This window comes from Pteronotus mesoamericanus, unplaced genomic scaffold (assembly GCF_021234165.1).
Source record: "Pteronotus mesoamericanus isolate MK-2021 breed Mesoamerican mustached bat unplaced genomic scaffold, CSHL_Meso_final contig_82, whole genome shotgun sequence".
Lineage (NCBI taxonomy): Eukaryota > Metazoa > Chordata > Mammalia > Chiroptera > Mormoopidae > Pteronotus > Pteronotus mesoamericanus.
The window spans coordinates 13,640,146-13,661,436 of NW_026555265.1; positions in this window are offsets into that span (position 1 = coordinate 13,640,146).

Sequence of the window (21,291 nt, forward strand, 5' to 3'; positions counted from 1 at the left end):
TGAAAACATACACTTGGATATAATGATTATTTTTAATTGTAGGCACTTAAAAAACAGTATATGCAGGGAGAAACTTTCTCTGAACTTTATTTGCCTAAGGATAAATCCTCCAAAAGAAATGTCATTGTCATAGATCTCTTCCCCAGGAGTTTCATCAACCAGGGAAGATTGCTTTTATCCCAGGAGAGGAGACTAGAAATCAATATCACACCCAGACAGATTTGTCACAAACCGCCTACCTCCCATCTATTCATCAAAGGGCCCATTCATCTTTCTTAAGAATCATTCACTCTCCTGTAAGTTGCTTACATCCCTCTCTCTTTATTTTATTAAAATGGTATTTAATCTGAACACCAAGTCACTTTTGAGAATTGCTCTTTCTGGGTATCTCTCATGTGAACATGAAATACATGTGTCAATAAACTTCTGTTTATTTTTCTCTAATTGATCTATCTTTTATTACAGGGGATATCAGCCAATAACACAGAAGGGTAGAGGCAAAATTATTTTCTCTATCCTATAGTTATAAATAAAGTTTTATTAAAACACAGGGATTATTTTTGGCTGCATTCACAATATAAGAGAAAAGTTGAGTTGTATGACAGAGACAATCTGTCCTTCAGTCTAAAGTATTTCCTACCTGGCCCTTGGCAGAAAATGTTTGCTACCCTTGATTTATTATATCTTTCTCAATTTTTAGTCACTGGATTACTTGACTTCTCCCACTATAACTGTTAAATTGTCCATTTGCCCTCGCTTTGCATTAGTTTTTATGTTATATATTTTCAAACATGCACAGCAAAGTTTTATGACTGTTCTACAATTTATGGGCCTGTAACTTTATTGGCATCCAGGATATATCCTTATCCCTCTTAATGAAATTTACCTTGAATTCTCTTTTGTCCAATATCAGTATTGGTATAATTGTTTTCCTTGTGTTAGTATTTGCCTAGTACTTAATTACTATCACTTAATTTTTGGTCTACTATATTATTTTATCTATCTGTCTATCTACCTATCATCTATCTCTATCTATCTACCTATCATCTACCTATTTATCATCATCTATCTATCATCTCTAGAGAGAGGGGGAAAGCAGGAGAGGGGGAGAAGGTGAGGGAGAGAAGCAAGAGAGAAACATCAATTGGTTGCCTCTCATTTGTGCTCTGAGTGTGCGCTGAATGGGAACCGAACCCGCAACCCAGGTAAATGCCCTGCTGTGACCTTTCATTTTGTGAGATGACGCCCAACCAACTGAGCCACACTGGTCAGGGCTATTATTATATTTTGGATTTTTATTATAGAAAGGTTGCAGTTACTTTTTATAAACCTTTGACTTGGAAAATTTAATTCATTTTTTTCTCTGTGAACTCTAACACCTAAATTTTTCCATGCCATATTATTTCATTTTATATCTCTTCTCCTCTGTTGTAGTGTTTTTCTCACCTTCTTTTAATTTGATCCATCAAGATAACTTTGTTCTTTTTTTCTTCTTTTGTGGGTTGAATTTGTAAATCCTATTTCTCTCTGTCTAATGCATATTCTTAAAATCTTAACATAATATTTCAACTTATTTTTCTGCTGTTATTCAGATTTGGCCACATCAACTATTTTCTACCATAAGATAGGAAACTTGCCCTGGCCTGAGTGGCTCAGTCAGCTGGAGAGTTGTCCCATAAACCAAAAGGCCACGGGTTCAATTCCTAGTCAGGGTACATGCTTAAGTTCTGGGTTTGGTCCCCAGTTGTAGTGCGTATGAGGCAACCAATCAATGTATCTCTCTCACATGGATAATCTCCCTTTTCCTCTCTCACCCACCTCCAAAATCAAAAAGCATGTCCTTAGGTGAGGATAATATAAGTTAATTAAATAATTTTAAAAAACGTGGAAACCTTCTACCTTTCTCATCCTCCTCATTTGTCACCACTAAGTGCTGTAATAATTTGAAGTATTATGAATACTACCATGAGATTTATTTTTAAATGATATTATCGATTATTTAGAATCAAATATTCATTTCATGAAATTATTTTTATCTAGTTTATTTTTTTTAACATTTTCTATTTGGGGTGTCAGTATTTGCTTTGCAAAGGTACATTCTTGATTTTTTTTCAGTGTTCATGATGATAAACTTTATGAGTCTCTGCATGTATGCAAAATGTTTATTTTGATCTTTTGCTTAATGATGTCCCATCTCGGCCATGTTTCTTTAAACCAGTTAACTCTTCTGTAAATAACCTATTAAACTTTCACCAATGACAAATTCAGAATGTGTTTTTTTCTGTCAGAATCCTGAATGACATATTTTATATTTAAAAAAATAGATGATAATACAAACCATCTCTCAGTATCACTTTAGTGAATTGTTAGAACACTTATAAATGTCTAAAAAAGTAAAGAGCATGTGTGCATATGCTTTACACACAGGCAAAAACAAAATACTTGTAGAACTTACGTTGGTTAATGAAACTTCTCCCTAACCTGAAACAAGGAATTCCTTTCCTTGAAAGGAAAGGGAGCTAGGTAAATAAAATTATAAAATTTAATAAATAAGAAAACAAATAAATTTTGAAGATGAACAAGAAACATGACCTTAAAACAAACAAAACTGTGGTAGGCAGCTAGACAGACATGAGCAGAGCGAGGATGACAGGCCAGGTACAGAAGGTCACCAGGGAGGGAAGCCCTGGGTGCCGAGCAATGGGCAAAACTGGGAGAACAAGGGCCTCAACCCCAGGGTGACCTTTCCTTCCCTAGCATACTGCTGGTCATGCAGTTTAAACCCTTCCCTGACCTTTCTTCCCCTGGCATATTGCTAGTCGTGTTCCTACTCTCTCCCGACCTTTAATATCACTGGTGATGCAAACTAGCCTCCCTGACTTTTCATATCACTAGTCATGCAGCTCAGACCCTCCTCTGACCTCTTCTTCCTTGGCATGTCCCTAGTCATGTGGTAAGCCCCCTCGGAAGAGAATCAAGGGGCCGAAGCATAGCCTTATGTGACTCTCACCTGGGCACTTACGTGACCACTCCCTTGAATACTAACTCCGAGGGATAACATCCAGGCATCAGCTGTGTTTTAGCTCCAGGCCCAGAAAACCAGCAAAACAAGACAAGCGACACCATGGCTAACATCAGGACCAGCTGCATTGACTAAAGACCCCCTGCCTTGGCACTGACCAATCAGTAAAGACCATGACCCTGAAAGGATACACCTGGAGAGCTGATGCATAGTCTCTTGGGATCTTCCCCTGGGACATCCAGATAAATACCCTCAAGATGCAGAACCCAATGTTGCTTTCTCTATAAAGCACACCCATGCCTTTTCCTAATCCCCTTCCTGCAGACATGTTTTCCTTGTCTCCCTCTCTTCCTCCTCAGCTCTGAGAGCCTTTCTTTTTGCCTCTGTAACTTATTTCCTGAGTTCATTTCTTCTATAGCTTGTTTCTTCTACTGTGACTTCCTAAATAAACTTTTTCTTTTAGTTTGTTTTGGTTCTCAGTTCTTTGGTAGACAGACTTCAACTGCCTATGTTAATAAACCAAGGTCCATTCTTACTCCACTGCTCTAACACACCTGGTGCTGTTCTGAGCTTCTACAAAACCACCCTGGCATGGTGTATCAGTTAGGTTTCATTTGGTTGCAAATAAGAAAAAATGAAACTCAAACTGGCTACAATAGTGCAGGGAGATACTTCTCAAAATGTGGTCAGTGAGCAGGAAGCATTAATGTCTTCTAGGATCTTTTTTAGAAATGCGGGTTCTTGTGGTTTAACCCAGACATACTGAATCAGAATTTTCAGAGGTGGGCCACAGAAATCTGCGTTTTAACAAGCCTTTCAGGTGATTCCTATTTATGATGAAGTTTAAGAAGCATAAGTGAATTTGATTTATTGGTTTACAGACTTGAAGTTTAGAGTTGGATACTGTGGCTCAATGTATTATTTTCCCATTTTTTTGCTTTTCCGTTCCACCTTCAACTTCGCAGTTTCCTTCTTATTTTGCTTCCCTTGAGGATTTCTATGCCCTGCTAACTATACTGGAGCTATAGACTTCCTTACTTACTTAAGGAAGGAAGAAAGAGTAGGCTGCATATAAGAGCTACTATGTAGAAGTAGGAACTTTATTTTTAAAGCCTACAGGTTTTTTTCTCCTTGTACCTTACTACCCAGTTTGTGTTGCAGGACCTTCTATAAACATGGGCCAGGAGATGGAATAATGCTGATTACTATGTGCCACATGTTGCTACCCGAGAGACACGAGGGGATTCAACATCTTTCCAAGCTGATGGGACCCATAAGATGTATGAATACTTGAATTCAAGTTAGAGATCATACAATGAGAAAGAGAAATAAATGATGGGACACCAACCACAAAGTCAACTCAGTATCATTAAAATGTGTACCTTCCAAATAATTATATGATACTAATTTTAACAGATTATAAGAATACCTGTGTAAAGAGGTTAATATAATTTAAAATTTCAATAGAAAATTGTCCAACATTTTAAACAATAGATAATTAATGAGGGAAGATCCGCCCAACAAGAATTAAAATACACGGCCAAGCTTTAGTAATCAAAATTGTATATCTAGGAAACCTACTGATATAAGAATAAACAAATAGATTTAAGCAATTAAATAAAGTTCCAAAATACATAAATGGAAACAATATATAAAAAATACATTTCACATAATTAGATACCTAGCTGTATAAAGGTAGTTAGACCATTTCATTATACCATTTATAAAACTAAATTCTAGGTGGATTAAAGATATAAATGTAAAAGACAATATTTACAAAACAATTAGAAGAATATTTGTATAACCATGTGGTGGGGGAGAACTTCAGGAGCAATAAAGAAAACATTCAAGAAAGATTAAGAGATTTAATTACAAAGAAATTTAAACATTCTACATGGAAAAGTATACCATAAATAAAATCTAGGAACAGATAACACTGAGAGAAAATATTTATAATATATACAGCAATAACAAACTGATAATAAGTACATTAAAAAAGCCAATAAAGTTTGGCAGTGATGTAAACTGCGAGTCACAGATGAGGAGATGCCAAAGGAAAAAATATATTAATGTATGAAAGATGTTTAATTCACTCATAGTCAGGAAAATGAAAATAGAAACAACAGTGACAGATTATATTTTTAAACTTATTAGGTTGGCAAAATGTGTGTTTGTGTGTGTTTAATTTATAACGCTCAGTGCTCATTAGAATGTGGGCAAATGGGGATTTCTAATACATGCTAGCACAAGCACTGTATGAAATACTATTGTATAACCACTTTGGGGCAGATTGAGTAGTATCTACTAAAATTGAAAAAAATGGGTATACACACAAATACACATATATCCTTTAAACAAATTATTTCAGCCTGAAGGCTCTATCAAATAGAAATAAAACTCAGATATATAGATATATCTATCTATCTATCTATCATCTCCATATGTTCAGGAATGTTTATTGTAACATTATATAAGTGGCAATAATAAGTCAGCAAACTATATGACAGTTAATAGGGGACTGGTTGAATAAGTTAAGGTACCCTCATGCTGTGAAATGTTGTACAACCATAAGAAAGGAAATGAATATATTTGTTACTCATTTAAGAAATATTTAATATATACCTACAGTTTTTATGTTCTGTTTTGAGTCAATATTAAAGCAAGTTCTAAAATAAAGAGTGTGTTTCGTGACTAATACTAGTGATGATAGAACATAAATAAGAAAACAAATAAATAAAATAATTTCAGAGAATAATTATATTGTAAAAATAAAATACAACAGGGTGATATGATAGAAAAGGATAGATAGCGAGATAAACTGAGACTTGAGGAAACTGGGAAATAAAATAATGAAAATAATGGAAAATAATGCAGGATGGGGCAAGAGTAGTTTTACAGTTGTCTGTATGGAAAATAACACAATAATTAATAAATAATATAGTAATAAACTCTGTTTTGTGTACTCACAACTACTTTTGTCCTACTTTGTATTTTAGGCAGAATGAACATCTTCCTCACTGCTGTATCAATAAATTCACAGGAACATTCAGATTATATTAAAGAAGAAAAATTACAGAAAAATATGACATAGTGTGATCCCATTTTATTAAGAATATTAGTAAAATCAATCTCCAGGTGGGTAGGTATATATATTTTTTTAAGTGAGCATAGAGAAAACATAGACTACATTATGTTAACACTAGTTAAAGCATGTGATAGTTATAAGGCTAGAAAAGTATAGATACAGTTTAATTTTTCTTAGTACAGGTTTGTTTTTAGTTCTTAACAGCAAATAGATTTTGATTTTATAGTTTAAATAAAATACTCTAATCAAGATTTTCATATTATTAAAAAATTTTAATATGTGGGTTATTTCAACTCTGAAGTTTGTTGGGGTTTTTTTTGGTAAAGATACATAGTCATTTCTTTAATTATTTCATCCCCCTTGTTCTCTCTAACAGTTCTTCATGGAACATCTGTAAATTCATCAAGTAACCTGGCTGTTCTGAATTTCAATTAATTATTTCTAGTAATTTACCTGAGGCTTCTCTAGGGCTGGTCCCTAGCACTGTGGTGTTGAATATGATTTTTTAAAGCTTGAGCCCTTTGTGCCTCCACAGCTGTCTTGCATCAATACTTTTGGTTACTGTTTTTTCTGCGTTTTATCTCAAGGTTTCTAATCACTTTTCCCCGCTCAGTATCTTGCATCTGTTTAAAGAACTTAAATGTCTTGGTCAGTTCAGGCTGCTATAACAGAATACCATAGACTAGTGACTTACAAACAACAAACATTTATTTCTCATGGCTCTGGAAGCTGGGAAGTCCCACAGCAAGTTGCTGGCAGATTTGTTGTCTGGTGAGAACACATTTTCTGGTTCCTAGATAGATGTTCTTCATGATACATCCTCATATGATGTGAGGTCCGGGTGGGCTCTTGGGGTCCCTTTTATCAGGGCACTAATTCCTTTCATCAGGCTCCACTCTCATGACACAATTACTTCTCAAGGGCCCCATCTCCTAATATCAACACAACAGGGATCATATTTCAACCTATGAATTTCTGGGGGACATAAACATTCAGCCCATATGCTAAATAAATTTTGTGCTGGAGAAGGTTCTAAATTCAGTTTACCGTCTTTATCTAAATTCCTCTTCTATTCTTTCTGCCACCTGAGAAAATACATGTCAACCTTTCAAGATTTTCAGGCTCAATGCAAAACTACATGTTATTAGAATACAACTCCTTGCATTTAATGAATTCAGAATGCTATTTATACCCGTTCTCTGAATTTCAGCCTATTTTATTCATTTTCCTCTCAAAACCATTGGTTTTGAATGTAGGCAACCAAGATTACTGAGGGCACAGATTCTATAGCTAGAGTGTTGGTTCTTTTGTTCCCATTTCAACTATAACCACTTAGATTTATCCATTTTATATTGTATGCATCTCTTTAAGGCCCTGGTGAAAAAAAGATTATTTTTAAAATAGAGTTTGAAACATCTTAAGAAGAGAAACAAAAGGGGTTGCAATTTATGAGTTTAGCCTTGCCTATCTCCAAGTGTTTTCCTTGATCTTTTCTTAGTTTCAATTCTCCTTATGACCTACCTGCCTTCCAGATTTCTACATGCACATGCAGTCCCAGATTCTAAAACCTGTTTAAACTCAGCCTTCCAATAGTTATGACTCTAGCAATCCAAAATTACATTTCCCTGCCCCACCAATAAAAATGCAAACCTCACTATGGCATCAGATCTTATGGAGGTATTACATAATTATCTGATTAAAAATTTGAATGTAGATGTCAAAAATGGATAGAAAATCCTCAGGAACCACATTGCCTTTTTGTTTTTTAATTTTTAAAATATTTATTTATTTATTTATTTATTGTTTTTCAGGTACAGTTGTCTACATATTATCCTAACTTATCTCTTGCTTGTAGAAGACATGCAGGCATGTTTGTGTCTTTGTGATCTGTTCCCTCCCCTTCCCTGTTTGCTCAGTGATATAACATATTCTTCCTTGAAAGAATAGGATACATAACACTGCACATGCTTTCTATGGTTCAAACTTAGTAATTCCCAATCTGATGAAGTTCTTGATGAATTTTCCACTATCTATGACAAAATGAGAAATATAAGGTCACTATGGTGCATTTTTCATAAAATCAAATTGATTCAGTTTGCAGAACTATAATTTGTTCTGTGAATTTTGCCCTGTTTTAATGAAATAATTACTGGAATAAAGAGTAGTCTTAATTTGAATATCCTGATCTTGGGAAAGCAGGACTTTCTGTTGTAAATCTCCCAATTAAAAAAAGATAATTCCCTAAAATGCCAAAGGCTTCCAACACAACACATTCTGAGATCTTTGGGAAAAAGACTTTGCTGTATTCCGCACTTTATCAGTACTCAATAGCAAAGTGCCCACTGTACTGTGGTGCCCACTATTTGGAGATTTGAATTATGAGGTACATAGAATAAGTCAAACTTTTTAAAGATATTCTTAGAGTTTATTCTGTGGTTGATTTGATTAGCAGAAATCCTATTAAAATTACATGCGATAAATACTACTTCATAGAAATATCGGGTGTGGAGGTCTATCAATTACTCTTTATTTCTTTTTTACAGTTGATATTGCATAGGAAATTATTCATTTGGTCCCAGAGAATCAACAAGATGATCTAAGTTTTCTGCTTCCATACTTGCATATATCTTGATTTCTGGAAAACAATTCCTTAAGGCATGTCTAAAATTGTCCACCATCTTTGCACAACAGGTTTCCAGCCATCAAAACTGTGTGTCCTCTTACTTTAGCTGATTAATTTCTTGTCTGTCTTTATATGTAAACTGTGCTAAATTTAAGATAAGGAGGTCTAATTTAAAAATCCTATAACCCATGAATCACATCCAACAGTGTTGAAAGTAATAATTTTTTTTTTAGTCCTGGAAAAGTTGAAAACATACACATCTTGTTAACAATGATTCTTTCCCTCCTGGGACACTTAGCAAATGACCTGAAGAAAGAGAAATGATATACAGGGTGGAACAAGACTAGGTTAGCAGTTTTGAGCATGCAAAACAGTGTTTGTTCTTGTATTATTATTAATTAATTATTGTATTATTTTCCATGTGAACAACAGTAAATCTACTTTTGCCTCATCCTGTATTTCTTACTCTATATTTTATTAGACTTTTGTGTCTTCTCAAATTTAATAATTAAATTCATATAATCCAACTTTTGCCACCTGAGATTTCTTGACCCTCTCCTTCTCTAAAAGGAAACTTTCTTCCTTCAGTTAGAATTCTGACCCCATAACATACACATTTCCCAATTGGAGATCATTTAAGTACTTGTTTTTCTCTCCATTTCAATTAGTTTTAACCTGCAACAATGAAGCAAAAATTTCTCCCTTATGGATTCCCTTAATTTTATTCTTTCTTTTTCTTTGTACTTATAGTTTATTATCTCCTCTTTGGGGAAACAAGACTTCCTTCCTCCCAGCTCTGCACATTGTATCCCGTGAAAGTACATGACAATGATTATGTTTAATCATTTTAGAAAAAGTGAACAGAAATAAATGTAGATATTATAACAGTAGCACATATATCTCCTTTATTTATGCTAGTGATTTTCAACCTGTGTGCCACAAGAATTTTTAAAACATATAATACCTGACTGTTGAGTTAGGGGCACAGACCTCTTTCCCTTAGATTGTCAAATAAAAAAAAATACAATTGAGTTTTGAATATGATATTATATCTTACAAATTTACTAAACTCATCAGTTCTAGGTAATTTTTAAATGTTTGTGAATTCCTTAGGGTTTGCTAAATAGAGGACCATGTGATGATTCTATCTGTGAATAAAGATGATTTTACGTCTTTTAAAAAAAACAAAAACCAAAAGATAGCCCTGGCTGGTGTGGCTCAGTGTATTGAGTGCCAGCCTACACACCAAAAGGGCCCTGATTGGATTCCCGGTCAGGGCACATGTCTGGGTTGTGAGCCAGAGCCCCAGTAGGGGATGCGTGAGAAGCAACCACACATTGATGTTTCTCTCCCTCTTTTTCTCCCTCCCTTCCCCTCTCTAAGCATAAATAAATAAAATCTTTAAAAAATGACAACAGTCAACACAACAAAAGCAGTCTGCTGTGAATTAACCAAAATTAAACTTTTTTTTGGTCAGATCAGGAAAATATATACCGGGAATACATTTTTTTGGTGTGCCACAGAATTTTAATAATTAGTTTATGGGGGCTGTGAGATGAAAAAGGTTGAAAATTGCTAATTTATACCAATGCATTCATAAATGATAAAGATATTTAGCATAGGAAAGTATTGGTAAATAAAATTTGGTGGTTCAAACATGTTTTTTTAGTCACAGTTAAACAAAAATGTATGTATGCAATTTCTGTTTTTAGTATAATTAATGACAAAAGGGGCAAGACTGTAGCATGGATGCCATGGGAAAGCATGGTATCTCAGTGCCCTTAAAACACAAACAAAAGTGGTTATTTTCTTAGAAGTCTTATTTAAATTATTTTTTTGATTGAATATCATTGAAATCCATGAAGTTATAAAAAATTTTCCCAAAACTTTTTGAGGTTTGTAGAAGTATACCTAGGATGCTTTTCTAAAAATTGAATTTATTGGAGTGACTTTGGTTCACAAAACCATACAGATTCCAAGTGCACAACTCAATAAAACATCGGCACGCTGCATTGTGCTCCCATAACCCCAAGCAAACTCTCTTTCCATTCCCATTTACCCCTTTGCCCATCTCCATTTACACCCCACTTCTCTTTCTCTTTGGCTACCACAGCATTGTTGGTTGTATCTAAGTGATATATACATATATATATACATATATATATATATATGTGTATATATATATGTTTTTCGGTTAATCCTTTCACCTTCTTTCATCCAGTCCCTCAAACCCATCTTTCTGACAGATGTCAGTCTGTTTCATGTATCCATGTGTCTGTTTCTGTGTGGCTCCTCTGTTTATTTTGTTCATTAGATTCCACATATATGTGAGATCACATGGCATTTGTCTTTCTCTGACTGGCTTTTCTCACTTAGCAAGTACTCTCTGGGTAAGTCCATTCATGCTGTTGTAAAGGTAAGATTTTATTTTCTTTTTCTGGCCAAGTGATATTCCATTTTTTAAATGTACCACAGCTTTTTTTATGCACTCATTTACTGATGGGCACTTGGGCTGTTTCCAGATCTTGGCTATTATAAATAATGCTGCAATGAACATAGAGGTGCATATATTCTTTCAAATTAGTGTTTTGGGTTTCTTAGGATATATTCCCAGATGTGGGATTACTGGGTCAAAAGGCAGTTCTATTTTTAATTTTTTTGAGGAAAATACATACTGTTTTCCACATTGGCTTCACCAGTCTGCATCCCCACCAATAGTGTATGAGGGTTTCCTTTTGTCCACATTCATGCCAGCACTTGTTTTTTGTTGATTTATCGATGGTAGTCCTTCTGACAGCTATGAAGCGATAGTTTATTATGGTTTTAATTTGCGTCTCTCTGATAGTGATGTTGAGCATTTTTTCATACGTCTATTGGCCATTTGTATGTCCTCTTTGGAGAAGTATCTTTTGTCCATTTTTAAATTGTGTTGTTTATCTTCCTTGTGTTGGCTGTTTTATAAGTTTCTTATAAATTTTAGATATTAAGTCCTTATCAGATATTCTATTAGTGACTATGTTTTCCCATTCATTGGGCTATATTTTCATTTTATTGATGGTTTCCTTTTGCTTTGAAAAAAACATTTTCATTTGATATAGACCCATTTGTCTATTTTTTCCTTTGTTTCCCTTGCTTGAGGTGATATAAGTAAAAACAAATATCGCTATGAGAGATGTCTGAGATTTTACTGCCTATGTTTCCTCTTAGGATTTTTTTTTTGTTTAACAGGAAGGTAAATGGTATTAAGGAACCTTTCTAAGTCAAAGAAAACTAGAATCAGCCAAGTGAAGTTATCCAGAGCTTCAGAATCCAAGAAAGCTAGTGTGGAGGAGGACTGGAGCTATGCTCTGGAGCAGTTCTCTCAGGAGTTGGGGTATTTGCTTAGTTTTGTCAGATGCAGAGCCACAATTCCTGGTGAAGGTAAAGGTTGAGAACCTATTTCCCTCAACACTCAACAAATGTTTATTGAATAGGTTAATATGCACCAGGGAATTTTTTAGATGGTAATGATATAATGGCAGGTACTTTCAGAACTGGTTCTTAGTTCCTGCACTCCAAAAGCACTCAAATGAGTAGAAGATATTAATTAGCATAGGAATATGTAGGTATGTACTACATTAAGTGCTAATTATGTAAGTGAAATCATTCTTTTACATTGGAAAATAAGAAAACTTAACCTACCATGTAGTGGTGATGATGGATGTGTGGGGACAGAAATCAGGAGAGGCTTCACAAAAAAAATGCTTTTTCTGAGATTCCACAAGGTATGAGAAATAAGCAGGACTCCAAACAAAAGGAATCCAAGAACACAATGGGGGGTGGGGTGCATAGGGGGAACACAGTAGGCCTCAATCTGGTGCTACATGCGAGCTACACTGGCTCAGCATGTGCTCACCCCATTCTGGCAAATGCAGGTAACCTGTTGAACCCTATCTGTGATAAGGATTGTGGATTGCAGTTGTTCTCCATAAATAAGGAATTCTCACTAAGTGCAGGTTATAAGCTTGCGTTGATTAAGTCCCTGCCTTTGCACACACTGCCTGTCACTACTGCTTATTGGATGGTTTACATATTACTATGCTAATTAATATCTTCTATTCGTGTGAGTGCTTTTTGAGAGCAGGAACTAAAAACCAGTTCTGCATGTACCTGCCATTGCATCACTAACTCCTAACACATTTCCTGGAGAATATTCACTTGTGCAGTAAACATTTGTTGAGAGTTGAGTGAAACTGGCTCTCAGCCTTTACCTTCACCAGGAATTGTGGATTTGGATATGAAAAAACTAAGCAAATACCCAAACTCCTGAGAGAACTGCTCCAGGGCATAGCTCCAGTCCTCCTCCACACTAGCTTTCTTGGACTAGATGGTTTAGTAAGTGAAGGTGGCCAGTAAGGCTAGAAAATGGAGATGAAGGAAAACAGCTTTGAGAAATGGTTGAGCAAGTGAGACTGCATTGTGTAGAATGTCAAAGTCAACAAAAGGATCTAGGTCTGTATGCTAAACTTAGCAGATAATCGTTGAAAGTATTTAATTAGAGGATAAATGATCAAGTTTACTGGATGGTGGAATGGAAAGCACAGGTAAAGGAATATCCTTAGCAGGCCATTATAGTTCTTAGCTATAAGTGGTGGTGACTATGATTAGAGTGATAGAGTTTATATGAAAAACCAAGGATGAATTGGGGAGATTTTAAGACGTATAACTGGCTGGGTTTCCTGATGGATTAGACTTGAGTGTGAGCAAAAGAAAAAGTGTTACAATTGACTAGTGGAATGCTCATATAGGGAACTGTATGGATGATGATGCTACTGTTTAGGGCTGATGGGGAAGATCAGAGCACAATTTGACATCTTTGAAATTCCAGGTGGAAGTGTCCAAAAGGTATGTCTGATCTGGAGATATAAATCTGTCAGTATTTTCTCTATACATGTAAATTGAAACCATGGGATTCAATGAGATTTCTTAGATAATAGAATTAAAGAGACTTTAAGACAGTCTTTTTGATTTTATTTATTTAGGTCCTTTTTTTTTCTTGATGAGTCTGGTTATAATTTTGTCAATATTGCTTATCTTTTTAAAGAATCATTTCTTGGATTCCTTGACCTTTTGTATTTCTTTAGACTCTATTTTGCTCTGATCTTTATTATTTTTTTCCTGCTACTTGGGATATTGTTTGTTGTTTTTCCCCCTGTTTCTTTAAGTATAAAGTTATATGGTTTATTTGAGCTTTTTCTTGCCTACTGAGGTAGGCCTGTAATGTTATGAACTTCCCTCTCAGGACTGACTTCACTGTGTCCCATAGATTTTAAGTTGTTGTGTTCTTATTTTCATTAGTTTCAAGGTATCTTTTGATATCTTCCTTGATATCACTGTTAACCAATTCATTGTTTAGTAACATGCTATGTAGTCTCCTTGTCTTTGTGTGTTTTTTCCTTATGATTGATTTCTAGTTTCATACCATTATGATCAGAGATGATTCTTGATATGATTTCAATCTCTTTAAATTTATTGACACTCCTTTTGGGGCCCTAAAAGTGGTTTATCCTAAAAAAAAGTTCCATGTGCACTTGAAAAAGATGTATATTCTGCTGCTTTGAGATGGAATGCTATGAAGATAGCAATTAAATCCATTTTACCTAGTGTGTCGTTTAAGGCCACCATTTCTTTGTTGATTTTCTGTCTGTAAGATCTGTCCATTGACATCAATAGCATGTGAAAATCCCCTACTATGACTGTGTTTACCTTCTGCTTATGTCCATCAAGAATTGCTTTATGTATTTAGGTGCTCCTATTTGGGTGCATAAATGTTTACAAGGGTTATATCTTCTTGTTGAATTGTTCCTCATCTCATTGCGTAGTATCCTTCTTTGTCTCTAACTATAGCCTTTCTTTTAAAACCTATTTTGTTAGATACAACTCTTGTTATACCAGCTTTTATTTTATTTCCATTTACATAAAACAACTTTTTCCATCCCTTTACTTTTGGTCTTTGTGTATCTTTTTTTCTGACTTGGGTATTTTGTACATAGCATGCATATGGGTCTTGTTTTCTTATCCATTCAGCAAACATGTGTCTTTTTACTGGAGCATTTAAGCTATTTTTATTTAAAGTGATTATTCATAGGTTCATATTTATTGCTATTTTATTTGTTTAACTATATTACCCTTTTTTTTAAAAATTCCCCTACTTCTTAAAGCAGGACCTTTAACATAACAATAGACACCAATGAAATACAAAGGATTGTAAGATAATACTATGAACAACTATATGCTAACAAATTGAACAATCTGGACAAAAATGGATAAATTCCTAGAAACATACAATCTTCCAAAAGTGAACCAGGAATGATCAGAGAATCTAAATAGAGAGAGTACAACTAGTTAAATTGAAGACGCAATAAAAAAACCTCTCAACAAGCAGAGGACTGGATGGCTTGACGGGTAAATTTTACCATTCGAAGAAGAAGTAACACCTATCCTTCTCAAACAATTTTACAAAATTGTTTGAAGCTCATTTTACAAAGCCAGGATTATCTAAATTCCAAACGAAAGACACTACAAAGAAAGAAAATTATAAACCAATATCCCTGATGAACATAGATACTAAAATCCTCAACAAAATGTTAGCAAACTGGATCTGTCAATATATAAAAATTGTTACACACCATGATTAAGTGGGATTTAATCCAGAGATGCAACGTTGTTATAATTTCCACAAATCATAAAGATGACTCACCATATAAAATGAAGGATCATATCAATAGGTTCTGAAAAGACATTTGATAAAGTCTAGCACTCATTTATGATAAACACCCTCAGCAAAGTGAGAATAGAGGTATTATACCTCAACATAATACAGGTCACACATGACAAATCCCACTACCAACATACTCAATGAGAAAAAAGTATAAGCACTCCCCTAAGATTAGAAACAGGACACAAATATTAGACATGAAGAAGAAATAAAAAGCATCCAAATTGGAACAGAAGAAGTAAAATGCTCATCATTTGCACATAACATGATACTGTACATAGAGAACCTGAAAATTTCCACCAGAAAACTATTAGAACTAATAAATGAATTCAGTAAAGTAGGAGGATGTAAATTAAATATCCAGAAATCAGTTGCATTTTATACACCAATAATAAACTATCAGAAAGGAAAACTGAGAAAATAATCCCATTTACAATTACATCAAATAATAAAATAATAAAACAAAATAAAAATAAAAATAAAATAAAATATGGGTTTGCCAAAAAGTCTGTACGTTTTTCCTATAAAATAAAAGACACATTTTTCATTTTCACCAATAATTATTGATTTGGGTATTTTGAGTATGTCAGCTATCTCCCACATAATGTGATGTTGATTGTTCTTAACTAATACCTTGATTTGATCACTATTCACTTCAACTGATCTACCTGACCACAGAGCATTATACAGCAAGAAATCTCCAGCAAGAAACTTCACAAACCACTTTTGACACTTTCCATCAGACACAACACCTTCTCTATATACTGCACAACTATTTTTTTAAATTTCTGTTGCATTTTTATCTTTCTTGAAATAATAAAGCATAATATGCCCAAATATTGCATATTTTCTTCCATCTTCAATATTAAAATGGCTTCACAAAAATTCACCAATTTTGATTTTTTTAAATACATGCTAATATGACAGCTGTCACAGTACATTCTAACAAAATTCTTTCAAATGAAGTTAAAGACAACTAAGTGCCACTACAGCCATCTAACAAGAAAAACTGAATGAATTTTTTGGACAACTTAAGATATAGAAACATATTCATAGATACACAGAAAAGACTGAGAGCTGTCAGAGAGGAAGTGAGTTGAGGGCTTGGTGGAAAAAGGATGAAGGTATTAAGCAAATAAAAAACTTACAGACATAGACAACATTATGGTGATTATAAGAGTGAAAGGGTGGTAGAGAGAGGTATAAGAGCGTAAAAAGGGGTAAGTGGAAGTAGAAGGAGACTTGTGGTGGTGAACACAATAAAATATACAAATGATGTATTATAGAATTGTACACCTGAAACATATCGATAAATAACATTATTAACCAACGACACCACAATAAATTCAATGGGAAAAAAAACACTCTGAATCTCGAAGAATTCCCACATATAATAACCAAGCAGAGGAAGATGATCTGGAAAAAAGAATGAAAATAAATAGCCAGAGAGAAAAGAGATAATCAAAGTGTGGCACTACAAAGACAAGAGAGAGGTGTTTTGGATATAGAGAGAATGTTAACGCATTGGAATTATGGTAAGAAATTAGGTGAAAACAAGGATTGATTTGGATAGTAAGGCTGTGGTTAACCTTAGGTAGTTTTTAGAAAGAGGTTTTTTAGTTATGATAAAGGCCAGTTTTCTGAGTGTTTCAGAGTAAGAGAGAGTCAGACAGGGTCAGAAGAAACAGTGTTAGGCAGGAGTTCAGTTGAGAGTGTTAGGGTAGTACTAGGAAGGTCATAGGTATATTATTAAAAATTAAACTAGCAAACACTTGAGCATGTTTAGACATTAATAGATAAAATGTGCCTGAGAGGAAGTGCTAGAATAAAAGGAGCATGTAACAGAATGGATAGTTGCTTAGAATGATCTTGGAAAGTCATTTGGAATCAGAAGTAGCTTACTGAGACACTATGGAAGCTGCATAGGTCCTTTGATTTGTGGTGTATATCATCTTCTTAGTTAGTTTTTTGAAAAATTTTAATCTGCTGTGATTTTTTCTTGTTATAATTAAATGCACGTTAATTCATGGTTTTATCTTTAGAATTTTGTATGACTCTTCTTAAAGAGGACGTCCCCTTATTATACATGAGGATCAGCACACACACAACCTTTTTGCACTAAATTTTTTATCATTTCAATTACACTTTTTTTTTTACAAAACTTACTAAAATATCATTGTTTAGAATTGTTTAGAGTTGGAAGGGGTTTCTTCTTCTGTGATTCCTAGATTTTATTTTCCTCATTCTAAAAATCTGTTATTTTTCCTTGGGTTACCTTCCCTTTAAGTAGAACTAAGTACAGATTTTACACGAATCCTCCAGAGAACAGTTTTCCTGGAAGCATCTTTAACATACAAAGACAATTCTGTAAACTCAGCCAGAGCTTTGAAAGTTAAAGTGCTGGGGCCCCAGTTCAGTGGTTTGAGAAGCAAGGCACTTATATCCTGTCATGATTTGCTGGTATCTAAGCAGCAGGAGGGATGGAAAGAGAAAGATGGCTGGATGGGTTCATCAGCAACAAGGAGGAATCCGTAAGTCTGATTCAAAATGTTGGCTAATGTTTTGCAAAGTAAAAATGACAGGAGAGACATCTGCTGTACCATGGACTGTCTCTGTTTGATCTATAAATTCAGATGGTCTTACACTGAGGAATGAGGAATGAACTTAACTGTCTGGAGAGCAATGTCCTTCACACTGGATACAATATATGTTTTCAGCCATGTCAGACAGAGAGCAGTGGACTACTGCTTCAATTTCCAGGTGCCTTTCAGAATTGTGACAGTTGTTCATGCAAGGAGCAGTGAAGAATGGCTCAGGGAAACTCTCACATCTGTCCACCTCTTCCAAACTTCCTTTTCTCTATGCTTTGTCCATCTGGGGTTTTTCCTGGTCTTTACCACATCCAGTCAAGGAGAAGGAGGAAATAAAAAGAGTGTTTTTATGGGAACCTCACTTTGGATTGATACAGCATTTAAAAACTATTTAAGGTTTCATGTATATTTCAATTTTAAATTATCTTTGAAGTAGGAAGAAAGAGCCATTACTGGAATATTTGTCTAAAAAGGCAAACAACAATGCATTTTAAAATATATGTATCAAATGGACAGGCTATATCTATCCTCTCTCTCTCTCTCTCTCTCTCTCACACACACACACACACACACACACACACACACACTCAAAATGCCTGTCAGTGTCAGTTCTAGGATGTGACTTCCTTGTCCTCGACCCTTCCTCTTGGTCTCCACCATACTAGGTTATGCACTTTTCCTGTGCTGTTAAAGTTCTCTTACTTATCTTTGTACCTCCTATGTCCACATTGTGACACAGTAAATGTTCAGTATATTTACTAGACAAATGGATAATTTTTGAACTTTTTATATTTAATAAACAACAATACTATATAAAATGGTTCCATTACAGTCCCTCCAGTTTTATCAAGGTAATATTGACAAAGAAAATTGTATATCTTTAAAGTACACAATACAACATGATGACTGGATATACGTATACATTGGAAACAATTACTGCAATCAGGTTAAATAGTTACATCCATCATCTCACGTAGTTGTTGTGTGTGTGTATGTGTGTGTGTGTGTGTGTGTGTGTGTGGTGACAATGTTTAAGATCTACTCTCAGCAAATTTTAAGTGCATAATATTCATCATTAACTACAGTTACCATGTGCACATTAAATCCCCAGAACTTATCCATCTTATAACTAAAGTCTTCTACCCTTTAACATCTCATCATTTCCTACACATCCAAGCCCTTAGTAACCATCATTCTATTCTCTATGGGTTCCACTCTTTTAAAAAAATGTTTAGACTTTTTATATAAGTGACATCATACAATATTTGTGTTTCTGGGTATGGCTTCTTTCACTTAGCAATGAAAACATATTCATCCATATTGTTATAAATGGCAGGAATTTATTCTTTCTTATGGCTGAGTAACATTATATCACATGCTTTTTATTCTTTCATCTGTCAATAAGCACTTAGGTTGTTTTTGTATCTTCTCCATCATGAATAATTCTTCAGTGACCAATGGAGTAAAGATTATTCCTTTAAGATTATGATTTCCTTTTATTTTCTTTCTTTCTTTTTTTTTTTTTGGCTATATACTCAGAAGTGAAATTGTTGGATCACATGTTCTATTTGTAATTATTTGAGTGAACCTCATACTCTTTTCCAGAGTGGCTGTACCAGTTTATAGTCTCAACAACAGTGTACAAGGGTTTCCGGTCCTCCACATCCTTGCCAATATGTTAACTCTTATCTTCTTGATAAAAACCATTCTAAAAGGTGTGAAGTAATACCTCATTGTGATTTTGATTTGCATTTCCCTGATGATTAGTGATGTTGAGAACCTATTCTTGTACCTGTTGGCCATTATCATACCTTCATTAGAAAAATATCTACTCCATGTTGCCGGTATGGCTCAGTTGCTTGGAGCACTGTCCTGTACACTAAAAGATCACCAGTTCAGTTCTTTGTCAGGGCACATGCTTAGGTTGAGGGTTCAGTGTCCAGTTGGGTACATTCAGGAGGCAACCAATAAATGTTTATTTCACATCAGTGTTTCTCTCTCTCTCTGAAATCAATAAATAGATTAAAAAAGTAAAAAGAAATAAATCTACTCAAGTCCTTCAGCCAAATTTTAATTGGATTGTTCTTATTACTACTATTATTATCCACTATTGTGTTATACCAGCTCTATGGTCTGCAAATTATTTTATCCTACTCCATAAGTTGTCTTTTCTATTCTATATTTTTATTAATCATTAAACATGTTTTTAATTATCATGTTGTTATAATCTTAAAAATATTGACTGTATCTTTTTTCTTTGTTAAATGAAATGAACGTTTTTTCCCTTAAAAGATGTGATACTCACTGAAATCTCAAAACATTGTGCAAATATAGGCACATATACTTTCAATTTCGAAGTAACGTAAAGTTTATATTTTTAGTTTAGTTAACTACTTATTAATTGAGGCAGTATCAGATGAATTAGTAAGAAACTTTTTGGGTTTTTAACTCAGATCAATTTAAGAAAAGAAAGGGATTTATAATTTCATGTAATTAAAATTCTAGGGGTAAACCAGACACACTTCAGACATACTTGGATCCAAGGTATCAGATTTTGTCATTTGTAGTCACTGCTGACCTCCCTTTTTTCTTTCTCCCTTTTTCTTTCTCCCTTTTTCTCCTCTCACCTTATCCCTTGGTTCTGCTGCCTTTTGTATGTTGGCTTTGCCCTTCATAATGACTGTTTCCCTCAGGACTATAATATGTAGTATTATTTTTTAATTATATTTGATATAATTAATTGTATAGTAGAGTAATAATATAATATTATAGCATATACTATTATTAGTTAATAGTATACTAATGTAAGACACATAATATTATATAATTAAAACAGTAATATAATTATGTTATAATATACATTTATTATATAAAAATTTCCACCCAATTTAATATTGTATTCTGAGTAAAATTTAATTAAATCACATTAATTTATGCCACTAAATTTTCTGTTAAAATTTTAATTAGATCCATTTTATAAATTATTACCCTGTAGATATAATGCTTTAAATAAACTTTTTATTGTTGAAGGAGCATTACTTTTTAAATTAAAATACGGTAATTTCTTTCTGGCTTATATTTAAAATAGTTTTTTTTCTCATGAGTCAATTTTAAAAGCATGTAGAGGTTGAAGAGTAGTAATATGCTGTTTTTTGTGTCTGAAAGTGGCAGTCCTGACCTGCCATTAGTCGGGGCACTTATAGCTGAGATAGA